Source organism: Cetorhinus maximus, chromosome 21, assembly GCF_964194155.1.
Source record: "Cetorhinus maximus chromosome 21, sCetMax3.hap1.1, whole genome shotgun sequence".
Lineage (NCBI taxonomy): Eukaryota > Metazoa > Chordata > Chondrichthyes > Lamniformes > Cetorhinidae > Cetorhinus > Cetorhinus maximus.
In genome coordinates this window covers 56,182,967-56,201,358 of record NC_135899.1, presented here as the reverse complement: position 1 = coordinate 56,201,358, position 18,392 = coordinate 56,182,967, and positions in this window count along the sequence as shown.

Below are 18,392 nucleotides of genomic sequence, written 5' to 3'. Positions count from 1 at the left end.
AGAGAAGCTTATGGCAGATACCAAGGGCTCAGAGTCCCTAGAGGAGTATAAAAAGTGCAGAGGGGAACTTGAAAAGGAAAATAGGAAAGCTAAGAGAGTGTATGAGAAAGCATTGGTGGGTAGAATAAAGGAAAACTCAAAGGGGTTTTTTAAATATATAAAGAGCAAGAGAATAAATACGGAAAGAGTAGGGCCAATTAGGGACCATAGAGGTAATCTGAGTGTGGACCCAGAAGATGTGGGTGCAGTCCTCAAAGAATACTTTGCGTTGGTCTTCACAATGGAAAAGGACGATGCAGGTGTAGACATCAGGGTGGAGGACTGTGAAATATTAGAGGAAATTAACATAGAGAGAGAGGAGGTACTAGTGGGCTTAGCGGCCTTAAAAGTGGATAAATCTGCAGGCCCAGATGAGATGTGTCCCAGGCTGTTGAGGGAGGCAAGGGAAGAGATATCAGGGGCCTTCAAATCCTCCCTGGCCACAGGTGAGGTGCCAGAGGACTGCCAATGTTATCCCATTATTATAAAAGGGAGGAAGGGATAGACCAGCAAATTACAGGCCAGTCAGTGTAACATCTATTAGTGGGGAAGTTACTACCAATAATTCTGAGGGACAGAATATATCTGCACTTGGAGAGACTCGGATTAACCAGGGATAGTCAGCATGGATTTGTTAAGGGAAGGTCGGCCTCATGGCAGACCGGTCAAGAAAGTAAGAGCTCATGGGATCCAAGGCAAAGTGGCACGTTGGATCCAAAATTGGCTGAGAGGTAGGAAGCAGAGGGTGATGGTAGAGGGATATTTCTGTGACTGGAAGTCTGTTTTCAGTGGGGTTCCACAAGGCTCAGTGCTGGTGTCCTTGCTGTTTGCTGTGTACATAAATGATTTGGACTTAAATGTAGGGGGTAAGATCAAGAGGTTCGCAGATGACACAAAAATTGGTAGGGTGATAAATAGTAAGGAGGATAGTCGTAAACTGCAGGAGGATATCAATGGACTGGTCAGGTGGGCAGAGCAGTGGCAAATGGAATTCAACCCAGAAAAGTGTGAGGTAATGCACTTGGGGAGGGCTAACAAGGCAAGGGATTACACAATGAATGGTAGGACCCTGGAAAGTACTGAAGATCAGAGGGACCTTGGCGTGCATATCCACAGATCCCTGAAGGTAGCAGGGCAGGTAGATAAGGTGGTTAAGAAGGCACATGGGATACTTGCCTTTATTAGCCGAGGCATGGAATACAAGAGCAGGGCGGTTATGCTGGAACTGTATAAAACGCTGGTTAGGTCACAACTGGAGCACTGTGTGCAGTTCTGGTCACCACATTATAGGAAGGATGTGATTGCACTGGAGAGGGTGCAGAGGAGATTTACCAGGATGCTGCCTGAGCTGGAGGGTCTGATCTATGAGGAAAGATTGGATAGGCTGGGGTTGTTTTCCTTGGAGCAGCGAAGTTTGAGAGGGGGTCTGATAGAGGTGTATAAGATTATGTGGGGCATAGATAAGGTGGACAGGAAAGCACTTTTTCCAATAGTAGATAGGTTAATAACCAGAAGGCTAAGAGGGAAGTTGAGGAGATAATTTTTCACTCAGACGGTGGTGGGAGTCTAGAGCTCACTTCCTGAAAGGGTGGTTGAGTCAGAAACTCTCGTAACATTTAAGAAGTATTTAGATATTCACTTGCGTTGCCATAGCCTCCAGGGCTATGGGCCAAGCGCTGGAAAATAGGATTAGTGTAGTCAGATCTTTGTTGGCCAGCGTGGACACACTGGGCTGAATGGCTTCCTTCTGTGCTGTAAACGTCTGTGAATCAATGGGTGTTCTTGCTTCCCAATCAGAGGGGAAAACTGCAGGAGCAGAGTGAGGGGTTGGCAGACTAATCTCCCTGCAAATTGTACCGCAAGCCCAACCAGTTTCTACTGGAAGGGAATGATTAAAAATTGCCCTTTGTGTCGCTATGAGGAAAGTTACATTGACAATTTGGAGGAAGCATCTGTTAACTTGCCTTTCCTGCCACCTTGTGACACAAATAAGTAACCGCATGCAAAGATGGCTTTGATTCTTCTGATTTCTTATTTTGGTGCATGAGCAGCACAACCGAGGAAAGTTCCGACATGCACTGATTTGAAAAGGTTGGTAACTCTGTCACAACTGAGGACAAAACACTCTTACACAAGAATATTAACCAGTGCACTGAAAAAAACATGCTCAACTGAATTTTTAATCCTCCTCCACATCCGATTTGTGGAATGGTTGTTTTGGGTCTAAAGGAGTAAAATCCATAGCCCTTTTGTCTTGATTTTCACTAAACTTTTACAAAGAACTTTGCATAATTTGGTGTAAAACTCCCAAGTTTTAAAATGGCTCTCAGTGTACGGGGGCCAATGCTCTTTTTCACATAGAGGGTATACAGGGTACAATTTCAAAGTTTACAGAAGACATGAAGATCAGAAATGAAATAAGTGAAGAGAATAGTTACAGACTTCGGGAGGACATATCAGACTGGTGAAGTGGGCAGACATTTGGCAGATTTTGTGCACGGAAACATGAAATTATGGATTTTAGTAGAAAGAATGAGGCGAGGCAATGTAAATTAAAAGGTCCAACTTTCAAGAAACAGAGAGAACGGTACATTTATGTACAGAAATCTTTGAAAGTGGAAAGGGCTATGAAAAGAATGCTGAATCCTTGGCTTCATAAACGGAGGCATTAGTCCCCATTATTTATGGGGAGGTGGGGAGGCTGAGGGCCTCATTATTTCTTTTCTTCCTCTTCCCTCCTGGCAGCCAGGAAAATGGACAGCATGGTCTGAATTTTCACTCTCGCGTTGGGTGGGCAGGGTTGGGAGAATTCCTGGTTCTGTGAGCCAGACTTCTGAAATTATGCCCTGGATGTTCAGATTTTCATTCCGGGGGTCGGGGGGCCAAGGTTTTGTGGGAGTCATGCCCGCCACCCCTGGAAAGAGGTCTTGGCAGCACAGGGGCTGCCTGGTGCAGAGGCGGGTTGAACACAAGGCCCATCTCCATGCTCCGGCACTTTGTCCAAGCTGTGAAAAATCTAATGAAACAAAAAAACAATCCTCCAGCATTCACCCCCTCAGCCCCACACATGCTCCCCATGTCCTATCCATACCAACTCATGCCACCCCCATGGCCCCTCATAAACTCCATGTCAACCTATGCCTGTCCATTCACCCTCATTGCTCCTCATATCCTCCATACTAACATCTGTCTCTCCTCCCACCCCCATGGCCTGTTATAGCCAACTTAGATCCATCTCATACCAATCCATGACCCCACCCACCACCATTCGCCCTTATGGCCTCCATCCCAGCTCAACCAATATCATCCATGGGCAGACTTCAGGACCCAAAATGAGATTAAATAAAGTTCTCAAGTGTCTCTTTATGAATTCACTCAGTTTTTTTTAAAGAAAACCTCTCATTGATAAAAACTTATTCCCTTCATTTAACTTCCCCATCTCTTATAAGAACAAGCATTTGTATTCCTGGTCCCAATTCCAGGAATTTATAAGCACTCAGAGCAGTCAATCAAATTTTGAGCTGACAGGCACCCCACTGTGAGTGTGATAGGTTGTGAATTCATTCAAGCAGCACTAGTCTTAAGTCAACAGACAGAGTGAAATAGCAAGCACTGATTTTTTTCAATATCGCAGACATATTTTTTCAAATATTTATAGGGTGGGAGATTTATATGCCTTGACAGCTTGACAGCTACCTTTAATGGCTGCCTTTGACAGCTCCCTCTGACAGCTCCCTTGACAGTTCCAATGAGTTTCTCAACTTTCTAGGCACATTCATGTCTACTTTTAACAATCCCAAAGGGCATTTGACCTCTTCCAAAGGACACTTTTTAAAAATTCATTATTTCACGGGATGGTGTTTTAGAGGTAATGGCACTTGACTAGTAATCCAGAGACCCAGGCTAATGCTCAGGGGGCATGGGTTCAAATACTACCATGGCAGCTGATGGAATTTAAATTCAAATAATAAAATTGGAATTGAAAGCTAGTCTCAGTAATGGTGACCATGAAATTACCATCAATTGTTGTAAAACCCCACCTGGTTCATTAATGTCCATTAGGAAAGGGAATCTGTTGTCCTTATCTGGTCTGGACTACATGTGACTGCAGGCCCAGAGCAATGGTGGTTCACTCTTAAATGCCTTCTGAATTAGCCTAGCAAGCCACTCAGTTCAAAGGAAATTAGGGATGGGCAACAAATGCTTGCCTTTCTAGTGATGCCCACATCCCATGAAAAAAAAAAGATAAAAAATGTGGGCATTGCTGGCTAAGTTGGCATTTATTGCCGATCCTTAATTGCCCTTGAGAAGGAGGTGATGAGCCACTTTCTTGAACTCCTGCAGTCCATGTGGTGTAGGTATATCCACAGGGCTGTTAGGGAGGGAGTTTCAGGATTTTGACCCAGCAACAGTGAAAGAATGATGATATGGTTCCATGTCAGGGTAGTGTGTAGCTTGGATAAGAGCTTGCAGGTGGTGGTGTTCCCATGCATCTGCTGCCCTTGTCCTTCTAGCTGATGGATGTCAAGGGTTTGAAAGGTGCTGTCGAAGGACCCTTGGTGAGTTGCTGCAGTGCATCTTGGAGATGGTACCCACTGCTACAACTGTGCGTTGTTGGTGGAGGGAGTGAATGTTTAAGATGGTGGTTGGAGTGACAATCAAGCAGACTGTTTTGCCTTGGATGGTGTTGAGCTTTTCGAGTATTGTTGGAGCTGCACACATCTAGGCAAATGGAGAACATTCCATCACACTCCTGATTTGTGCCTTGTGGATGGTGGACAGGCTTTGGGGAGTCAGGAGGTGAGTTACTCTCCAAAGAGTTCCCAGCCTCTGATCTGCTCTTGTAGCCAGAGTATTTATATGGCTAGTTCAGTTCAGTTTAAGATCATTGGCAACCCCCCGGATGTTGATAGTGGGGGATTCTGCGATGGTAATGCCATTTATTGTCAAGGGGAGATGATTAGATGACTCTTTTTTTGGAGATGGTCACTGCCTGGCATTTGTGTGGTGCGAATGTTACTTGCCACTTATCATCCCAAGCCTGAATATTGTCCAGGGCTTGCTGTATATGGGCATGGACTGCTTCAGTGTCTGAGGAGATGTGAATGGTACTGAACGTTGTGCAATCATCAGTGAACATCACCACTTCTGATGTTATGATGAAGGGAAGGTCATTGATGAATCAACTGAAAATGGTTGAGCCTAGGACACTATCCCAAGGAATTCCTGCGGCGATGTCCCAAGACTGAGAAGATTGACCTCCAACAATCACAACTATGTTCATTTGTGCTAGGTATCACTCCAACCAGTGGAGAGTTTTACCACTGATTTCATTGACTTCAAATTTGCTAGACCTCCTTGATGCCACACTCAGTCAAATACTGCTTTGATATCAAGGGCCATCACTCCCATCTCTTGAGTTCAGCTCTTTTGTCCATGTCTGAACCAAGGCTGCAATGAGGTCAGGAGCCGAGTAGCCCTGGCAGAACCCAAACTGAGCGTCAGTGAGCAGGTTATTGTTGAGTAAATGGCGATTAATTGAGCTATCAATTAAACCTCCATCACCTTTCTAAGGATCAAGAGTAGACTGATGGGGCAGTAATTGGCTGTGTTGGATTTTTCTTGCTTTTTGTGGACAGGATGTGCTTGGATAATTTTCCACATTGCCATGTAGATGCCAATGTTGGAGCTGTACTGGTACAGCTTGGCTAGGGGAGTGGCTGGTTCTGGAGCTCAAGACTTCAGTACTCCTGCCGGAATGTTGTCAGGGCCCATGGTCCTTGCAGTTTCCAGTGTGTTCAGCTGTTTCTTGATATCACATGGAGTCAATCGAATTGGCTGAAGACAGGCATCTGTGATGCTGGGGACCCCAGGAGAAGGCCGAGATGGATAATCCATTGGGCACTTTAGGCTGCAGACTGTTGCAAATGCTTCAGCCTTGTATTTTTTACGAATGTGCTGAGCGCCCCCATCATAAGGGATGGGGATATTTGTGGAGCCTCCTCTTCCAGTCAGTTGTCCACATCATCCCTGACTGGATATGGCAGGACTACAGAGATTTCATCTGATCTGTTGGTTGTGGGGTCATTTAGCTGTGTCTATCACATGCTGCTTTCACTGTTTGACATGTAAGTAGTCCTGTGTTGTAGCTTCTCCAGGCTGACACTTAATTTTTAGGTATGCCTGGTTCTGCTCCTGGCATGCCCTCCTGCACTCTTCATTGAACCAGGGTTGATGGTAATTGTAGAGTGGGAGATATGCCAGGCCACAAGGTTACAGATTATGGTTGAGTACAATTCTACTGCATCTGATGGTCCACAGCACCTCTTGAATGCTAAGTTTTGAGTTGTTAGATCTGTTCGAAATCTATCCCATTTGGCACAGTGGTAGAGCCGCACAACACGACAGAGGGTATCCTCAATGTGAAGCTGGGACTTCGTTTCCCCAAGGACTCATTCCTAATAAAACTGTCATGGACAGATGCATCTACAGTAGGTAGATTGGTGAGGATGAGGCCAAGTATGTTTTTCCCTCTTGTTGGTACCCTCACCAACTGCCGCAAACCCAGTCTATTTTTTATTTATTCACTCACGGGATGTGGGCTTCGCTGGCTAGGCCAGCTTTATTGCCCATCTCTAATTGCCCTTGAGAAGGTGGTGGTGAGCTGCCTTCTTGAACCTTTGCAGTCCATGTGCTACAAGTACACTCACTGTGTTGTTAGGAAGGGAGTTCCAGGATTTTGACCCAGCGATAGTGAAGGAACGGCGATATATTTCCAAGTCAGGATGGTGAGTGACTTGGAGGGGACCCTCCAGGTGGTAGTGTTCCCATCTATCTACTGCCCTTGTCCTTCTGGATGGTAGTGGTCTTGTGTTTGGAACGTGCTGTTGAACGAGCCTTGGTGAATTCCTGCAGTGCATCGTGTAGATGGTACACACTGCTGCTACTACAGTGCGTCAGTGGTAGAGGAAGTGAATATTTGTGGGTGTAGTGCCAATCAAGTGGGCTGCTTTGTCTTGGATGGTTCCAAGTTTCTTGAGTGTTGTGGGAGCTCCACTCATCCAGGCAAGTGGGGAGTATTCCATTAGACTCCTGATTTGTGCCTTGTAGATGGTGGACAGGCTTTGGGGAGTCAGGAGGTGAGTTACTCATCACACGATTCCTAGCGTCTGACCTGCTCTTGTAGCCACAGTATTTATATGGCTAGTCCAGTTCAGTTTCTGGTCAATGGTAACCCCCAGGATATTGATAGTGGAGGATTCAGTGATGGTAATGCTATTGAACATCATGGACCGATGGTTGGATCCTCTTGTGTTGGAGATGGTCATTCCTGACGCTTGTGTGGCATGAATGTTATTTGCCCCTTGCCTGCCCATGCCTAGATATTGTCCAGGTCTTGCTGCATTTGGACATGGGCTGCTTCAGTATCTGAGGAGTTGTGAATGGTGCTGAACATGGTGCAATCATCAGCGAACATCCCCACTTCTGACCTTATGATGGAAGGAAGGTCATTGATGAAGCAGCTGAAGATGGTTGGGCCGAAGATACTACCCTGAGGAATTCCTGCAGTGATGGCCTGGAGCTGAGATGACTGACCTCCAACAACCACAACCATCTTCCTTTGGCCTAGATATGAGTCCAACCAGTGGAGAGGTTTCCCCCTGATTCCCATTGACTCCAGTTTTGCTAGGGCTCCTTGATGCCACACTCTGTCAAATGCTGCCTTGATGTCAAGGGCAGCCACTCTCACCTCACCTTGGGAGTTCAGCTCTTTTGTCCATGTTTGAACCAAGGCTGTAATGAGGTTATGAGTGGAGTGGTCCTGGCAGAACCCAAACTGGGCGTCAGTGAGCAGGTTATTGCTAAGCAAGTGCCACTTGATAGTACCGTTGATGACCCCTTCCATCACTTTACTGATGATCGAGAGTAGACTGGTGGGGCGGTAATTGGCCTGGTTGGATTTGTCCTGTGTTTTGAGTACAGGACATGCCTGGGCAATTTTCCACATAGCCAGGTAGATGCCAGTGTTGTAGTTGTACTGGAACAGCTTGGCTGGGGGTGCGGCAAGTTCTGGAGCACAAGTCTTCAGTACTATTACCGGAATATTGTCAGGGCCCCATAGCCTTTGCAGTATCCAGTGCCTTCAGCCGTTTCTTGTTATCACGTGGAGTGAATTGAATTGGCTGAAGACTGGCACCAGTGATGCTAGGGGTCTACGGGGGAGGCTCAGATAGATCATCCACTCAACACTTCTGGCTGAAGATTGTAGCAAATGCGTCAGCCTTACCTTTTGCACTGATGTGCTGGGCTCCTCTATCATTGAGGATGGGGATATTTGTGGAGCCTCCTCCTCCAGTGAGTTGTTTAACTGTCCACCACCATTCACAACTGGAAGTGGCAGGGCTGCAGAGCTTAGATCTGATCCAGTGGTTGTGGGATCGCTTAGCCTTGCCTATCACTTGCTGCTCTCACTGTTTGGCATGCAAGTAGTCCTGTGTTATAGCTTCATCAAGTTGGCACTTCATTTTTAGGCATTCCTGGTGCTGCTCCTGGCATGCCCTCCAGCACTCTTCATTGAATCAGGGTTGATCCCCTGGCTTGATGGTAATGGTAGAGTGGGGATATGCTGGGCCATGAGGTTACAGATTGTGATCGAGTACAATTCTGCTGCTGCTGATGGCCCATAGCACCTCACAGATGCCCACTCTTGAGTTGCTAGACCTGTTTGAAACCTATCCCATTTAACACAGTGGTAGTGAGACACAAGACGATGGAAGGTATCCTCATTGTGAAGGTGGGCCTTCATCTCCACAACGACTGTGCGGTGGTCACTCCTGCCGATACTGTCATGGACAGATGCATCCGCGGCAGGCAGCTGGTGAGGATGAGGTCAAGTATGTTTTTCCCTCTTGTTGGTTCCCTCACTGCCTGCCGCAGACCCAGTCTAGCTGCTATATCATTTGGGACTCAGCCAGCTCTGTCAGTAATGGTGCTACCGAGCCACTCTTGGTGATGGACATTGAAGTTCCCCACCCAGAGTACACTCTGTGCCTTTGCCACCCTTAGTGTTTCCTCCAAGTGGTGTTCAACATGGAGGAGCACTGATTCATCAGCTAAGGGGGGCAGGGGGTTGGAGGAGGTTGGGGTAGATGGTAATCAGCAGCAGGTTTCCTTGCCCATGATAATGGCATCAGGCTTGATGGGCTCCAGAGTCAATATTGAGGGCTCCGAGGGCAACTTCCTCCTAACTGTATACTACTGTGCCACCACCTCTGGTCGGTCTGTCCTGTCAGTGGGACAGGACATACCCAGTGATGGTGGTGTCTGGGACAACGACTGTAAGGTATGGTTCCATGAGTATGACTATATCAGGCTGTTGCTTGACAAGTTTGTGAGACAGCTCTATCACCCTCCAGATGTTATTAAGGAGGAAGTTGCAGGGTTGACAAAACTGATTGTGCCATTGTCACTTCTGGTGCCAAGGTTGATGCTGTGTTGCTCATCTGCTTTCCTTTCTTATCGTCTTTTCTGTAGTGGTTTGATACAACTGAGGTGCTTGCTACGCCATTTCAAAGCACTTAAGAATGAACCACATTGCTGTGTGTCTGGAGTCACATGTAGGCCAGGTAAGGACAGCAGATTTCCTTCTCTAAAATACATTAGTGAATCAGTGGTAGCTTCGTACTCACCGTTACTAAGGCTAGGTTTTAATTCCAGATTTATTCATTGAAATTAAATTCCAGCAGCTGCCATGGTGGGATTTGAACCAGTGTCCCCAGGTCATTAACAAAAACAAAAATATCTGGAAAAACTCAGCGGGTCTGACAGCATCTGCAGAGAGGAATACAGTTAACATTTCGAGTCTGAATGAATCTTCATCAGAACTAAGGAAAAATAGAAAAGAAGTGAAATATAAGCTGGTTTAAGGGAGGTGTGGGACAGGTAGAGCTGGATAAAGGGCCAGTGATAGGTGGAGATTGCCAAAAGCAGCATTTCACTTGCACTTCCCTCAATTTAATCTATTGCATTCGGTGCTCCCAATGCGGTTTCCTCTACATTGGAGAGACCAAAGGCAGACTGGGTGACCGCTTTGAGGACCACCTTCGGTCTGTCCGCAAGCATGACCCAGACCTCCCTGTCGCTTGCCATTTTAACACACCAGCCTGCTCTCATGCCCACATGTCCGTCCTTGGCCTGCTGAAATGTTCCAGTGAAGCTCAACGCAAACTGGAGGAACTGCACCTCATCTTCCAACTAAGCACTTTACAGCCTTCCGGACTTAATATTGAGTTCAACAACTTTAGATCATTAACTCTCTCCTCCATCCCCACCCCCTTTCTGATCCCTCTTTTTCCAATAATTTATATATATTTTTCTTTTCCCACCTATTTCCATTATTTTTAAATGTATTTGCATCCATTGTTTTATCTCTACCTTTTAGCCTATTTCGATCCCTTCCCTCCACCCCACCCCCACTAGGGCTATCTGTACCTTGCTCGTCCTGCTTTCTACCCTTAATGTCATCATTAGCACATTTCTTAGCTAATATCACCACCGTCAAGACCTCTTTGTCCTTTTGTCTATGACATCTTTTGGCAATCTCCACCTATCACTGGCCCTTTATCCAGCTCTACCAGTCCCACCCACCCCCCCCTACCCCCAACCCCCACTTAAACCAGCTTATATTTCATCCCTTTTCTATTTTTCCTCAGTTCTGATGAAGAGTCATTCGGACTCAAAACGTTAACTGTATTCCTCTCCGCAGATGCTGTCAGACCTGCTGAATTTTCCCAGGTATTTTTGGTTTTGTTTGGATTTCCAGCATCCGCAGTTTTTTGCTTTTATCCCCAGTTCATTATCCTGGGTCTCAGGATCATTAGCTCAGTGACATTACCACTACATCACCACCTCTTCCACTGCACACCTTACCTCTCCCAAAGGGCCCTTTACGTCTCCAAAAACTGTCCTAGGGCCGTATACAAAAGAGTGCCCCACCTTTCCAAAAGGGTACCCTACCATTCTTATAAGAACTTTGGTAAGCTTAGACCTTCTCCTACCAGGCTTAATGTGCACACATCGTATTTTCCACTTTCTCCTTGCAAAAATCATATCAGACCGAAGGCAGCTGCGCTTCAACATTAGCAGCTGCCTCTGTGAACCATGGAGGCCCAAAGTTCGAGCCGTCCCCATTCCCCCTACCCCCCAATGTGAAAATGGTGGGGCTGGGTTCAGAGGCGGGACTTCCGTTTTCGGGCCTTCCGTGCCATTTTTGCATTGACGGAGAGCCTCGTCATCTGAAATTCAGGCCCATGCCTGGGAGGGTGGTGAGGATAACCAATAGTAGTAGATCACAGGTTGGTGGGCAGGTTGGAAGATCGGCCATGACTGCGTCATGGAGAAGTGTATGAGCAAAGCTTTGACGATGGGAAGGCCAGTGACTGGGCTTGGGGATGGGGGAGAGTATGGATCCATCGAGATCAGTAGAGGGGAGGCCAAATGCTTCCTCCATCCCCTGGCCCACAAGAAATGATGAAAAAGTCACATACCTGGTGAAAGCATCAATTCCCACCTCCGTTGCACTGTTGGAAGTTCTATCCTTTTAGAAAGCCGCAAAACAAAACTTCAGACAGGCTCCCAGTCACATTGCGGAAGCCTCATTTAAATATGTTAATGAACACATCCTCACAGCGGGAAACTACGGTGCCACTGTGAAGAGATTTCGTTCCCCATTTTTTGATTTTTACCTCCTGCACATGCCCCCAGCCCTCTCCTTGGGGTTTAATATTGAGGTCAGAGAGAACTAAAGCAAGAGAGCCCCGCTAAACTGTTATAAATCTGTGGTTAGGCCTCAGCTGGAGTATTGGGATCAAATTTGGCCAGCACACTTTGGGAAGGATGTCTACACCTTAGAAAGTGCGCAGAAGAGATTTACTAGAATGGTACCAGAGGTGAGACACTTCAGTTACGTGGGAAGACAAAAGAGGCAGGGACTGTTAAGATGAGGTTTGATAGGGGTATTCAAAATTATGTAGGATTTTGATAAGAGTAAGTAAGAAGAATCTGTTTCCAGTGACAGAAAGATCAGTAGCCAGAGAACATAGATTTAAGTAATTGGAAAAGACAAGATGAGGAGAATTTTGTTATGCAGCAAATTGTTATGACCTGAAACAGACTGCTTGGAAGGGTGTTGAAAGCATTTTCAACAGTAATTTATTACTGGATAAAAAGTTGAAGGAGGAAACGTCACAGGACTATGGGAAAAGAGCAGGGGAGTGAGATTAAAAGAGCTGGCAGAGACACGATGGGGTGATTGGCAACCTTCTGTGCTGAATCATTCCATGATTCACATCTGATTATGCCCATTTGAAAAGAAATGGAAATACATATCTCACCACAGATTTCTGATTAATGAAACCAGAAATGGGGAAGGCTCATATATAATGATGGATACGTAGTCAGGAATTTGCAAGCAGCAAAACAATCAACTGAAACAAATAGTTTTAATAGCTTTTGACATCCAACTTGTATTATCACACCAGTAACTGCATGCTGAAAGCTGGAAGCAAATAATAGCTATTATGTCACATTAAAAGTAAGAAGGCTTTACAAGATATTTTCTTTTAAAATGTTTCTCTGCAAACTCCCATAAATATTGATACAGTACCAGAGACCCTTTGTAAGCATTCACCAACTCAGATCCCCTGTTATATTAACACACTTACACAGGTGCTTGTAAAAATTGACACATTCATGAGGAACTCTACATACTGACATACCCCTGGGAAATCCTGGGACAGGGCACCTCCACCTCTGAAAACAGTGCCAGCTGTCTTGCGTTGTACATAACATGTTTTACTTAGTTTCCTTTGCAGAAACAGAGACAGTGAGCTGGTAAGTTAATACATACAGTAGGGAGTTCTCAAGATATCAAAGTGCTTATGGTTCAGCCTTAGTCAAACGGCCACCTACCGAAACAAAAACAGAAATACCTGGAAAAACTCAGCAGGTCTGGCAGCATCGGCGGAGAAGAGCAAAGTTGACATTTCGAGTTCTCATGACCCTTCAACAGAACTAAGTAGAAATAGGAAAGGGGTGAAATATAAGCTGGTTTAAGGTGGGGGGAGGGGGTGGGAAAGAAGGTGGGGGAGGTTTGTTGGGACAAGCAAGCAGTGATAGGAGGACATAATTTCCACCAACTCCAGCATGATGCCACCACCAAACACATCTTCCCTTCACCCCCCCGGCGGCATTCCGTAGGGATCGTTCCCTCCGTGACACCCTGGTCCATTCCTCCATCACCCCCTACTCCTCAACCCCCAATTACGGCACCTCCCCATGCAAACGCAAAATATGCAACACCTGCCCCTTCACTTCCTCTCTCCTCACTGTCCAAGGGCCCAGACACTCCTTTCAAGTGAAGCAGCATTTCACTTGCACTTCCCCCAACTTAGTCTACTGCATTCGTTGCTCCCAATGCGGTTTCCTCTACATTGGAGAGACCAAACGCAGACTGGGTGACCGCTTTGCAGAACACCTTCGGTCTGTCCGCAAACATGACCCAGACCTCCCTGTCACTTGCCATTTTAACACTCCACCCTGCTGTCTTGCCCACATGTCTGTCCTTGGCTTGCTGCATTGTTCCAGTGAAGCTCAACGCAAACTGGAGGAACAGCACCTCATCTTCCGACTAGGCACTTTACAGCCTGCCGGACTGAATATTGAGTTCAACAACTTTAGATCTTGAACTCCCTCCTCCATCCCCACCCCCTTTCCGTTTCTTCCCCCTCCCTTTTGTTTTTTCCAATAATTTATATAGATTTTTCTTTTCCCACCTATTTCCATTATTTTTAAATGTATTCCACCCATGGTTTATTTCACCCCACCCCCACCAGAGCTACCTTGCTTGTTCTGCTCTCCAATCTTAATTAGCACATTCTTTTAGATAACATCACCACCTTCAACACCTCTTTGCTCTTTTGTCTGTGACATCTTTTGGTTATCTCCTCCTATCACTGCTTGCTTGTCCCAACAACCACACCCCCCCAACCCTTCTTCCTCCCCCCCTGCTAAAACCAGCTTATATTTCACCCCTTTCCTATTTCTACTTAGTTCTGTTGAAGGGTCATGAGGACTCGAAACGTCAACTTTGCTCTTCGCCGATGCTGCCAGACCTGCTGAGTTTTTCCAGGTACTTCCGTTTTTGTTTTCAATTTCCAGCATCCGCAGTTTTTTGTTTTTATCTCTATTATTTTTATAGGCCACTTACCAAGTTTGCGGACACCTGCCACCTGACATATTCTCAGTTTCTTGTTCTTCTGTTTTTTACTCTGTTTCACACTCTGAATTTCTCTTCTTCACATGATCTCTTGTTTCTCTCATTGTGCATCGTTGGTATCGAAGAAGTAATGCCAGCTGTAAAGGGCCTATTTCACATTCAGCATAGCTCCTTTCAGTTTAAATGCTTCTCTCCTGGCCTCTTGGGCTTGATGTGCTCATGATTGTGGCACTGTTGGAGTTTCTATCCTCTTGGAAAGCTGCAAAACAAAATTTCAGTCGAGCTCCCAGTCGCATTGTGGAAGACTCATTTAAATACATTAATGATCACATCCTCACAGCAGGACACTATGATCCATGTCATCTATATTTGTCCTGATTCCTGAATTCACAGTTCTGGAGTTGGTATAGTCTAAAGTGCTTGAGTGGGTTCTAGGCCTTTCTTGAGTTGTTCTTTGGGCAGAGGTCTGATCACTTTGCAGATCCTATAGGATCTACAGATCCTAGTTTGAAAACAAGGCCTCTAACACCAACAATACTCCAGCCAAGCGACTACTCATCATTTTTGAGATTGCACAGTCAGTATATTGGAGTGTATCACAGCCTTGTGCCTTGGCCTGTCTTCATCTGATATCCACACACCAGCACATTTAATTAGGGTCACTGAAGTGAGCAGGAATCGGAACATAGCTTTATTTTCTTTCCCTAGCCTAGGGAGAATTCTTGCACACCAATCATTGTTCTAGCTGGGATAGACCAAGGAAAGAAACTTTATACCTTTGTGATGTGCATGCTTGAGTATCTTATGGGGTTGTGTATGTACCACTAAGCCATGGGCATTTTCACTAATTGCAGTTAAGCTGCAGACAGTGATATTTCATCATGGTATACATTACATACAATGGAGTTACTTTTTACTTTGGGCAATTGTGTGAGATAGATGTCATCAATTCAGCTGCACATTCTGTACCATAAAGGTGGCCAGGTTCTAACTTGCACCAAATTCCATTCACCCATCAGCCTCTTGCTTGCTGACCAACACTGGCTCCCGGTTAAGAAGCTCCTCAAATTTAAAATACTCATCCATCATTTTCAAATCCCTCCGTAACCTCGCTCCTGCCTATCCCTGTAATCTCCCCTATCCCAAAAACCTTCCAAGATAATTGCACTCCTCTAAATGTGGCCTCTTGAGCATTCCCAATTTTAATGATTTCAATGTTGGTGGCCATGCCTCGGTCTGCCTAGACCCTAAGCTCTAAAATATGCTCCCTACACCTCTCCACCTCCTTTTCCTCCTTAAAATCTATCTTTGACCAAGCTTTTGGCCATCTGCCCTAATATCTCTATATGGGGCTCAGTGTCCAATTTGTGCTGTCTAATAATCCCGTGAAGTGCATTGGGATGTTTTAATTTGTTCAAAGTACTATATAAATAAAAGTTCTTGTTGTTAAATTGATATTATCCATTTTACACTCTCATCCGAAATTCAAAATTATGCCAATGACAGTAGGGTGACAGAGTTCTTTAAGTCTCTGGAGATGCACTGTGCTGAGAGAAACAAAGCAGCCAGTTTACTCCGAACATTGATAGAATTAATCAGCACTCACAAATGTTCTCTTTAATGAAATAGCCTCCACTCGGTAAACTTCAATTACATCCGCTTGTCAGTGCGTCGCTGTCTCCAGTTAATTAATTTTTATTCTCGATTTAATTGTACTTTTTTCTCTTTCCCATATTATCTCTGCTCTTGTTATTCTGTTTCACCCTGTAATATATTAAGGTGTCACTTTTATTCAGTTTGCTAATGGTACTTGATGTTTTTCTCTTATACCTATTTTCATGGCTCATTTGATCTGGTCATATTGTTGAATATAATTTTCATTGTTTCCTATTTCCATTCAATTCTTTCTTCATTCTTTGATGGTCTTTTAATTGAATTTCTCTAATACAATATTGTGAATTTTGCTAGTATTTTACGATAATGTTTTGTGTTTTTTGCAGAACGAGAGAACCTTTTGTGCTCTATCTTGTGCCAAGCGAGGTAAGGAATAGGGGAATAGGTTGACTTCCATTTCTGCCAGCCCATGCCAGAATCAAGCTGACAGGGCAGGTATCACTTGCTTAAATGCAGGGTATAGCTTCACCTATCTGCTTCAACATTGTGTGCCTCAATTCCCACTATACCACCCAGCTTATGACCCCTTTGTATCATTGGTACCAAGGAATGTGTAGTTTTTTAAATTTGCTCTGGATCTACCCACACTAAGAACTAGAATCACCCTTTAAACTTGATCTCACAGTGAGGTTGGTCGTATACTGCCCCATTCACACTGGCAATGGGGCTGGTTCCATTTCAAAAAGGGGTCAGCTAGCGGGTGTCCAAAGCACCTGCCTGCTCTGAGCAATGGGCCCCATTTAATATCAGGACCATAAGACTTAAATAGGATTCTGGCTAATATTTTAGGTTAGAACTTGTTGAAATTCAGGCTCCGATTACTTTCAAGGGTGATGGGAGGGAAGAGGTCCAACAAACGTAAGTATTGAATTATTTTTGTGGGCCTAGCTTGAAGGAGCAAGAGGTCACCTCCAGGGTCCACAAAAATAATCTTTGTTACAACCGCCAGGGGACTCCCACTCTCCTTGATCATGACCTCCCTCCCCATCCCACTTCTTCTCCAACTTACCCTGATGGTTGCAAGCTGCAGTGCAACACCAGTTTTCCACCCTGTAGCTCGCCTGACAAATGGAAATGTGGCCAGAGCCTCAAGATCACGGGGGCAGCCTCTTGGCTGCTGGAATGGGCAGCTGACCAAAGGTCAAAGTTGACTCGGTGCACAAGAAACTTTCATGTCATGAACTCAGGTCCTTGGGGTGAAAGGGCCAATGTCCGCCTCACAGTGCCATCGTTGATCAGTGCAACAGGAGATCCTTGTATGTGTGTGTGTGCATGTGTGTATGCGTGATACTTGAAATCATATATCTGTGTCCATTCATGTCTATACAGCCTTACTACAAACAGCAAAGTGTCTACCATCCACATGTCAGAATGATTCCATGAGGCCTTTCATTGCTGAAGTGAACATTTACAGCTAAGTTACCATCCTTGCATCTGTGCCAATTGCAGAATGGAAATACTGGGAGGAAACATTTCTTTGGAACAGAGCTGAATTTAATGCTCTTTTATTAGCCTAGGATCCACAATGCATACCATTCCAGCCTGAAAATAAAACCTAACAAGAGATCTCACAATGCTGTACGATCTATCGAGTCAACTTTGACCTTTGGTCAGCTGCCCATTCTGGCAGCTAAGAGGCTGCCCCCATGATTTTGAGGCTCCGGCCACATTTCCATTTGTCAGACGATGTACACCCATCAAGGTGTCATTATAGTCAGTTCAAAACTTATATAAAGGATTTTTAAAAAAATAATGATATTAGATTTAAAATGGTAAAACTCCAATAGGGTGGTTATGATAAAAGATTATAATAAGCAGCACTCAAAGAATTTCATAACAAAGGAAGCATTTAGAGGTATGAATAATGCAATTTAAGGGAAATTATGACAAAGAAAGGAGTCAAGTTACAATAATGCATAGTAATTGATGCTCTCCAATATGGGAAGGATATTAGAGACAAAGAAAAGGCACAGCTAAGATTCTTTAGGATTACATTCTACCAATAATGAGAGATTATAATTTTGAAAAAAAAGGTTCAGGTCTCAGGCATTTTTTGGTGGAAGAGAAGTTTTCAAAATTGAAGTTTGTCTTTGCTAGTTAGAAAATCAGCAACAAGGCAACAGAGACGCAGAATTAGCAAAGGAACAACAAACTGGGAAGTTAGTTTTGTTTTTCATGCAGAGGATTATCGTAACATTCTTGAGGGAGCTTTGTCTAAGCCTGATCCAAAATTCAATACCTAATAATACATATAATACAAATAATGCAAAATAATATATATATGTCTAATATTATACTGTCAAATTTTGGAAAATCAAGCATGTGAGAGGACACATTCATTAAAACAGAGGGAATTTGGACAAAATCCTTGTATTACTGTAACTCAGATGCATTTGATGCTCCA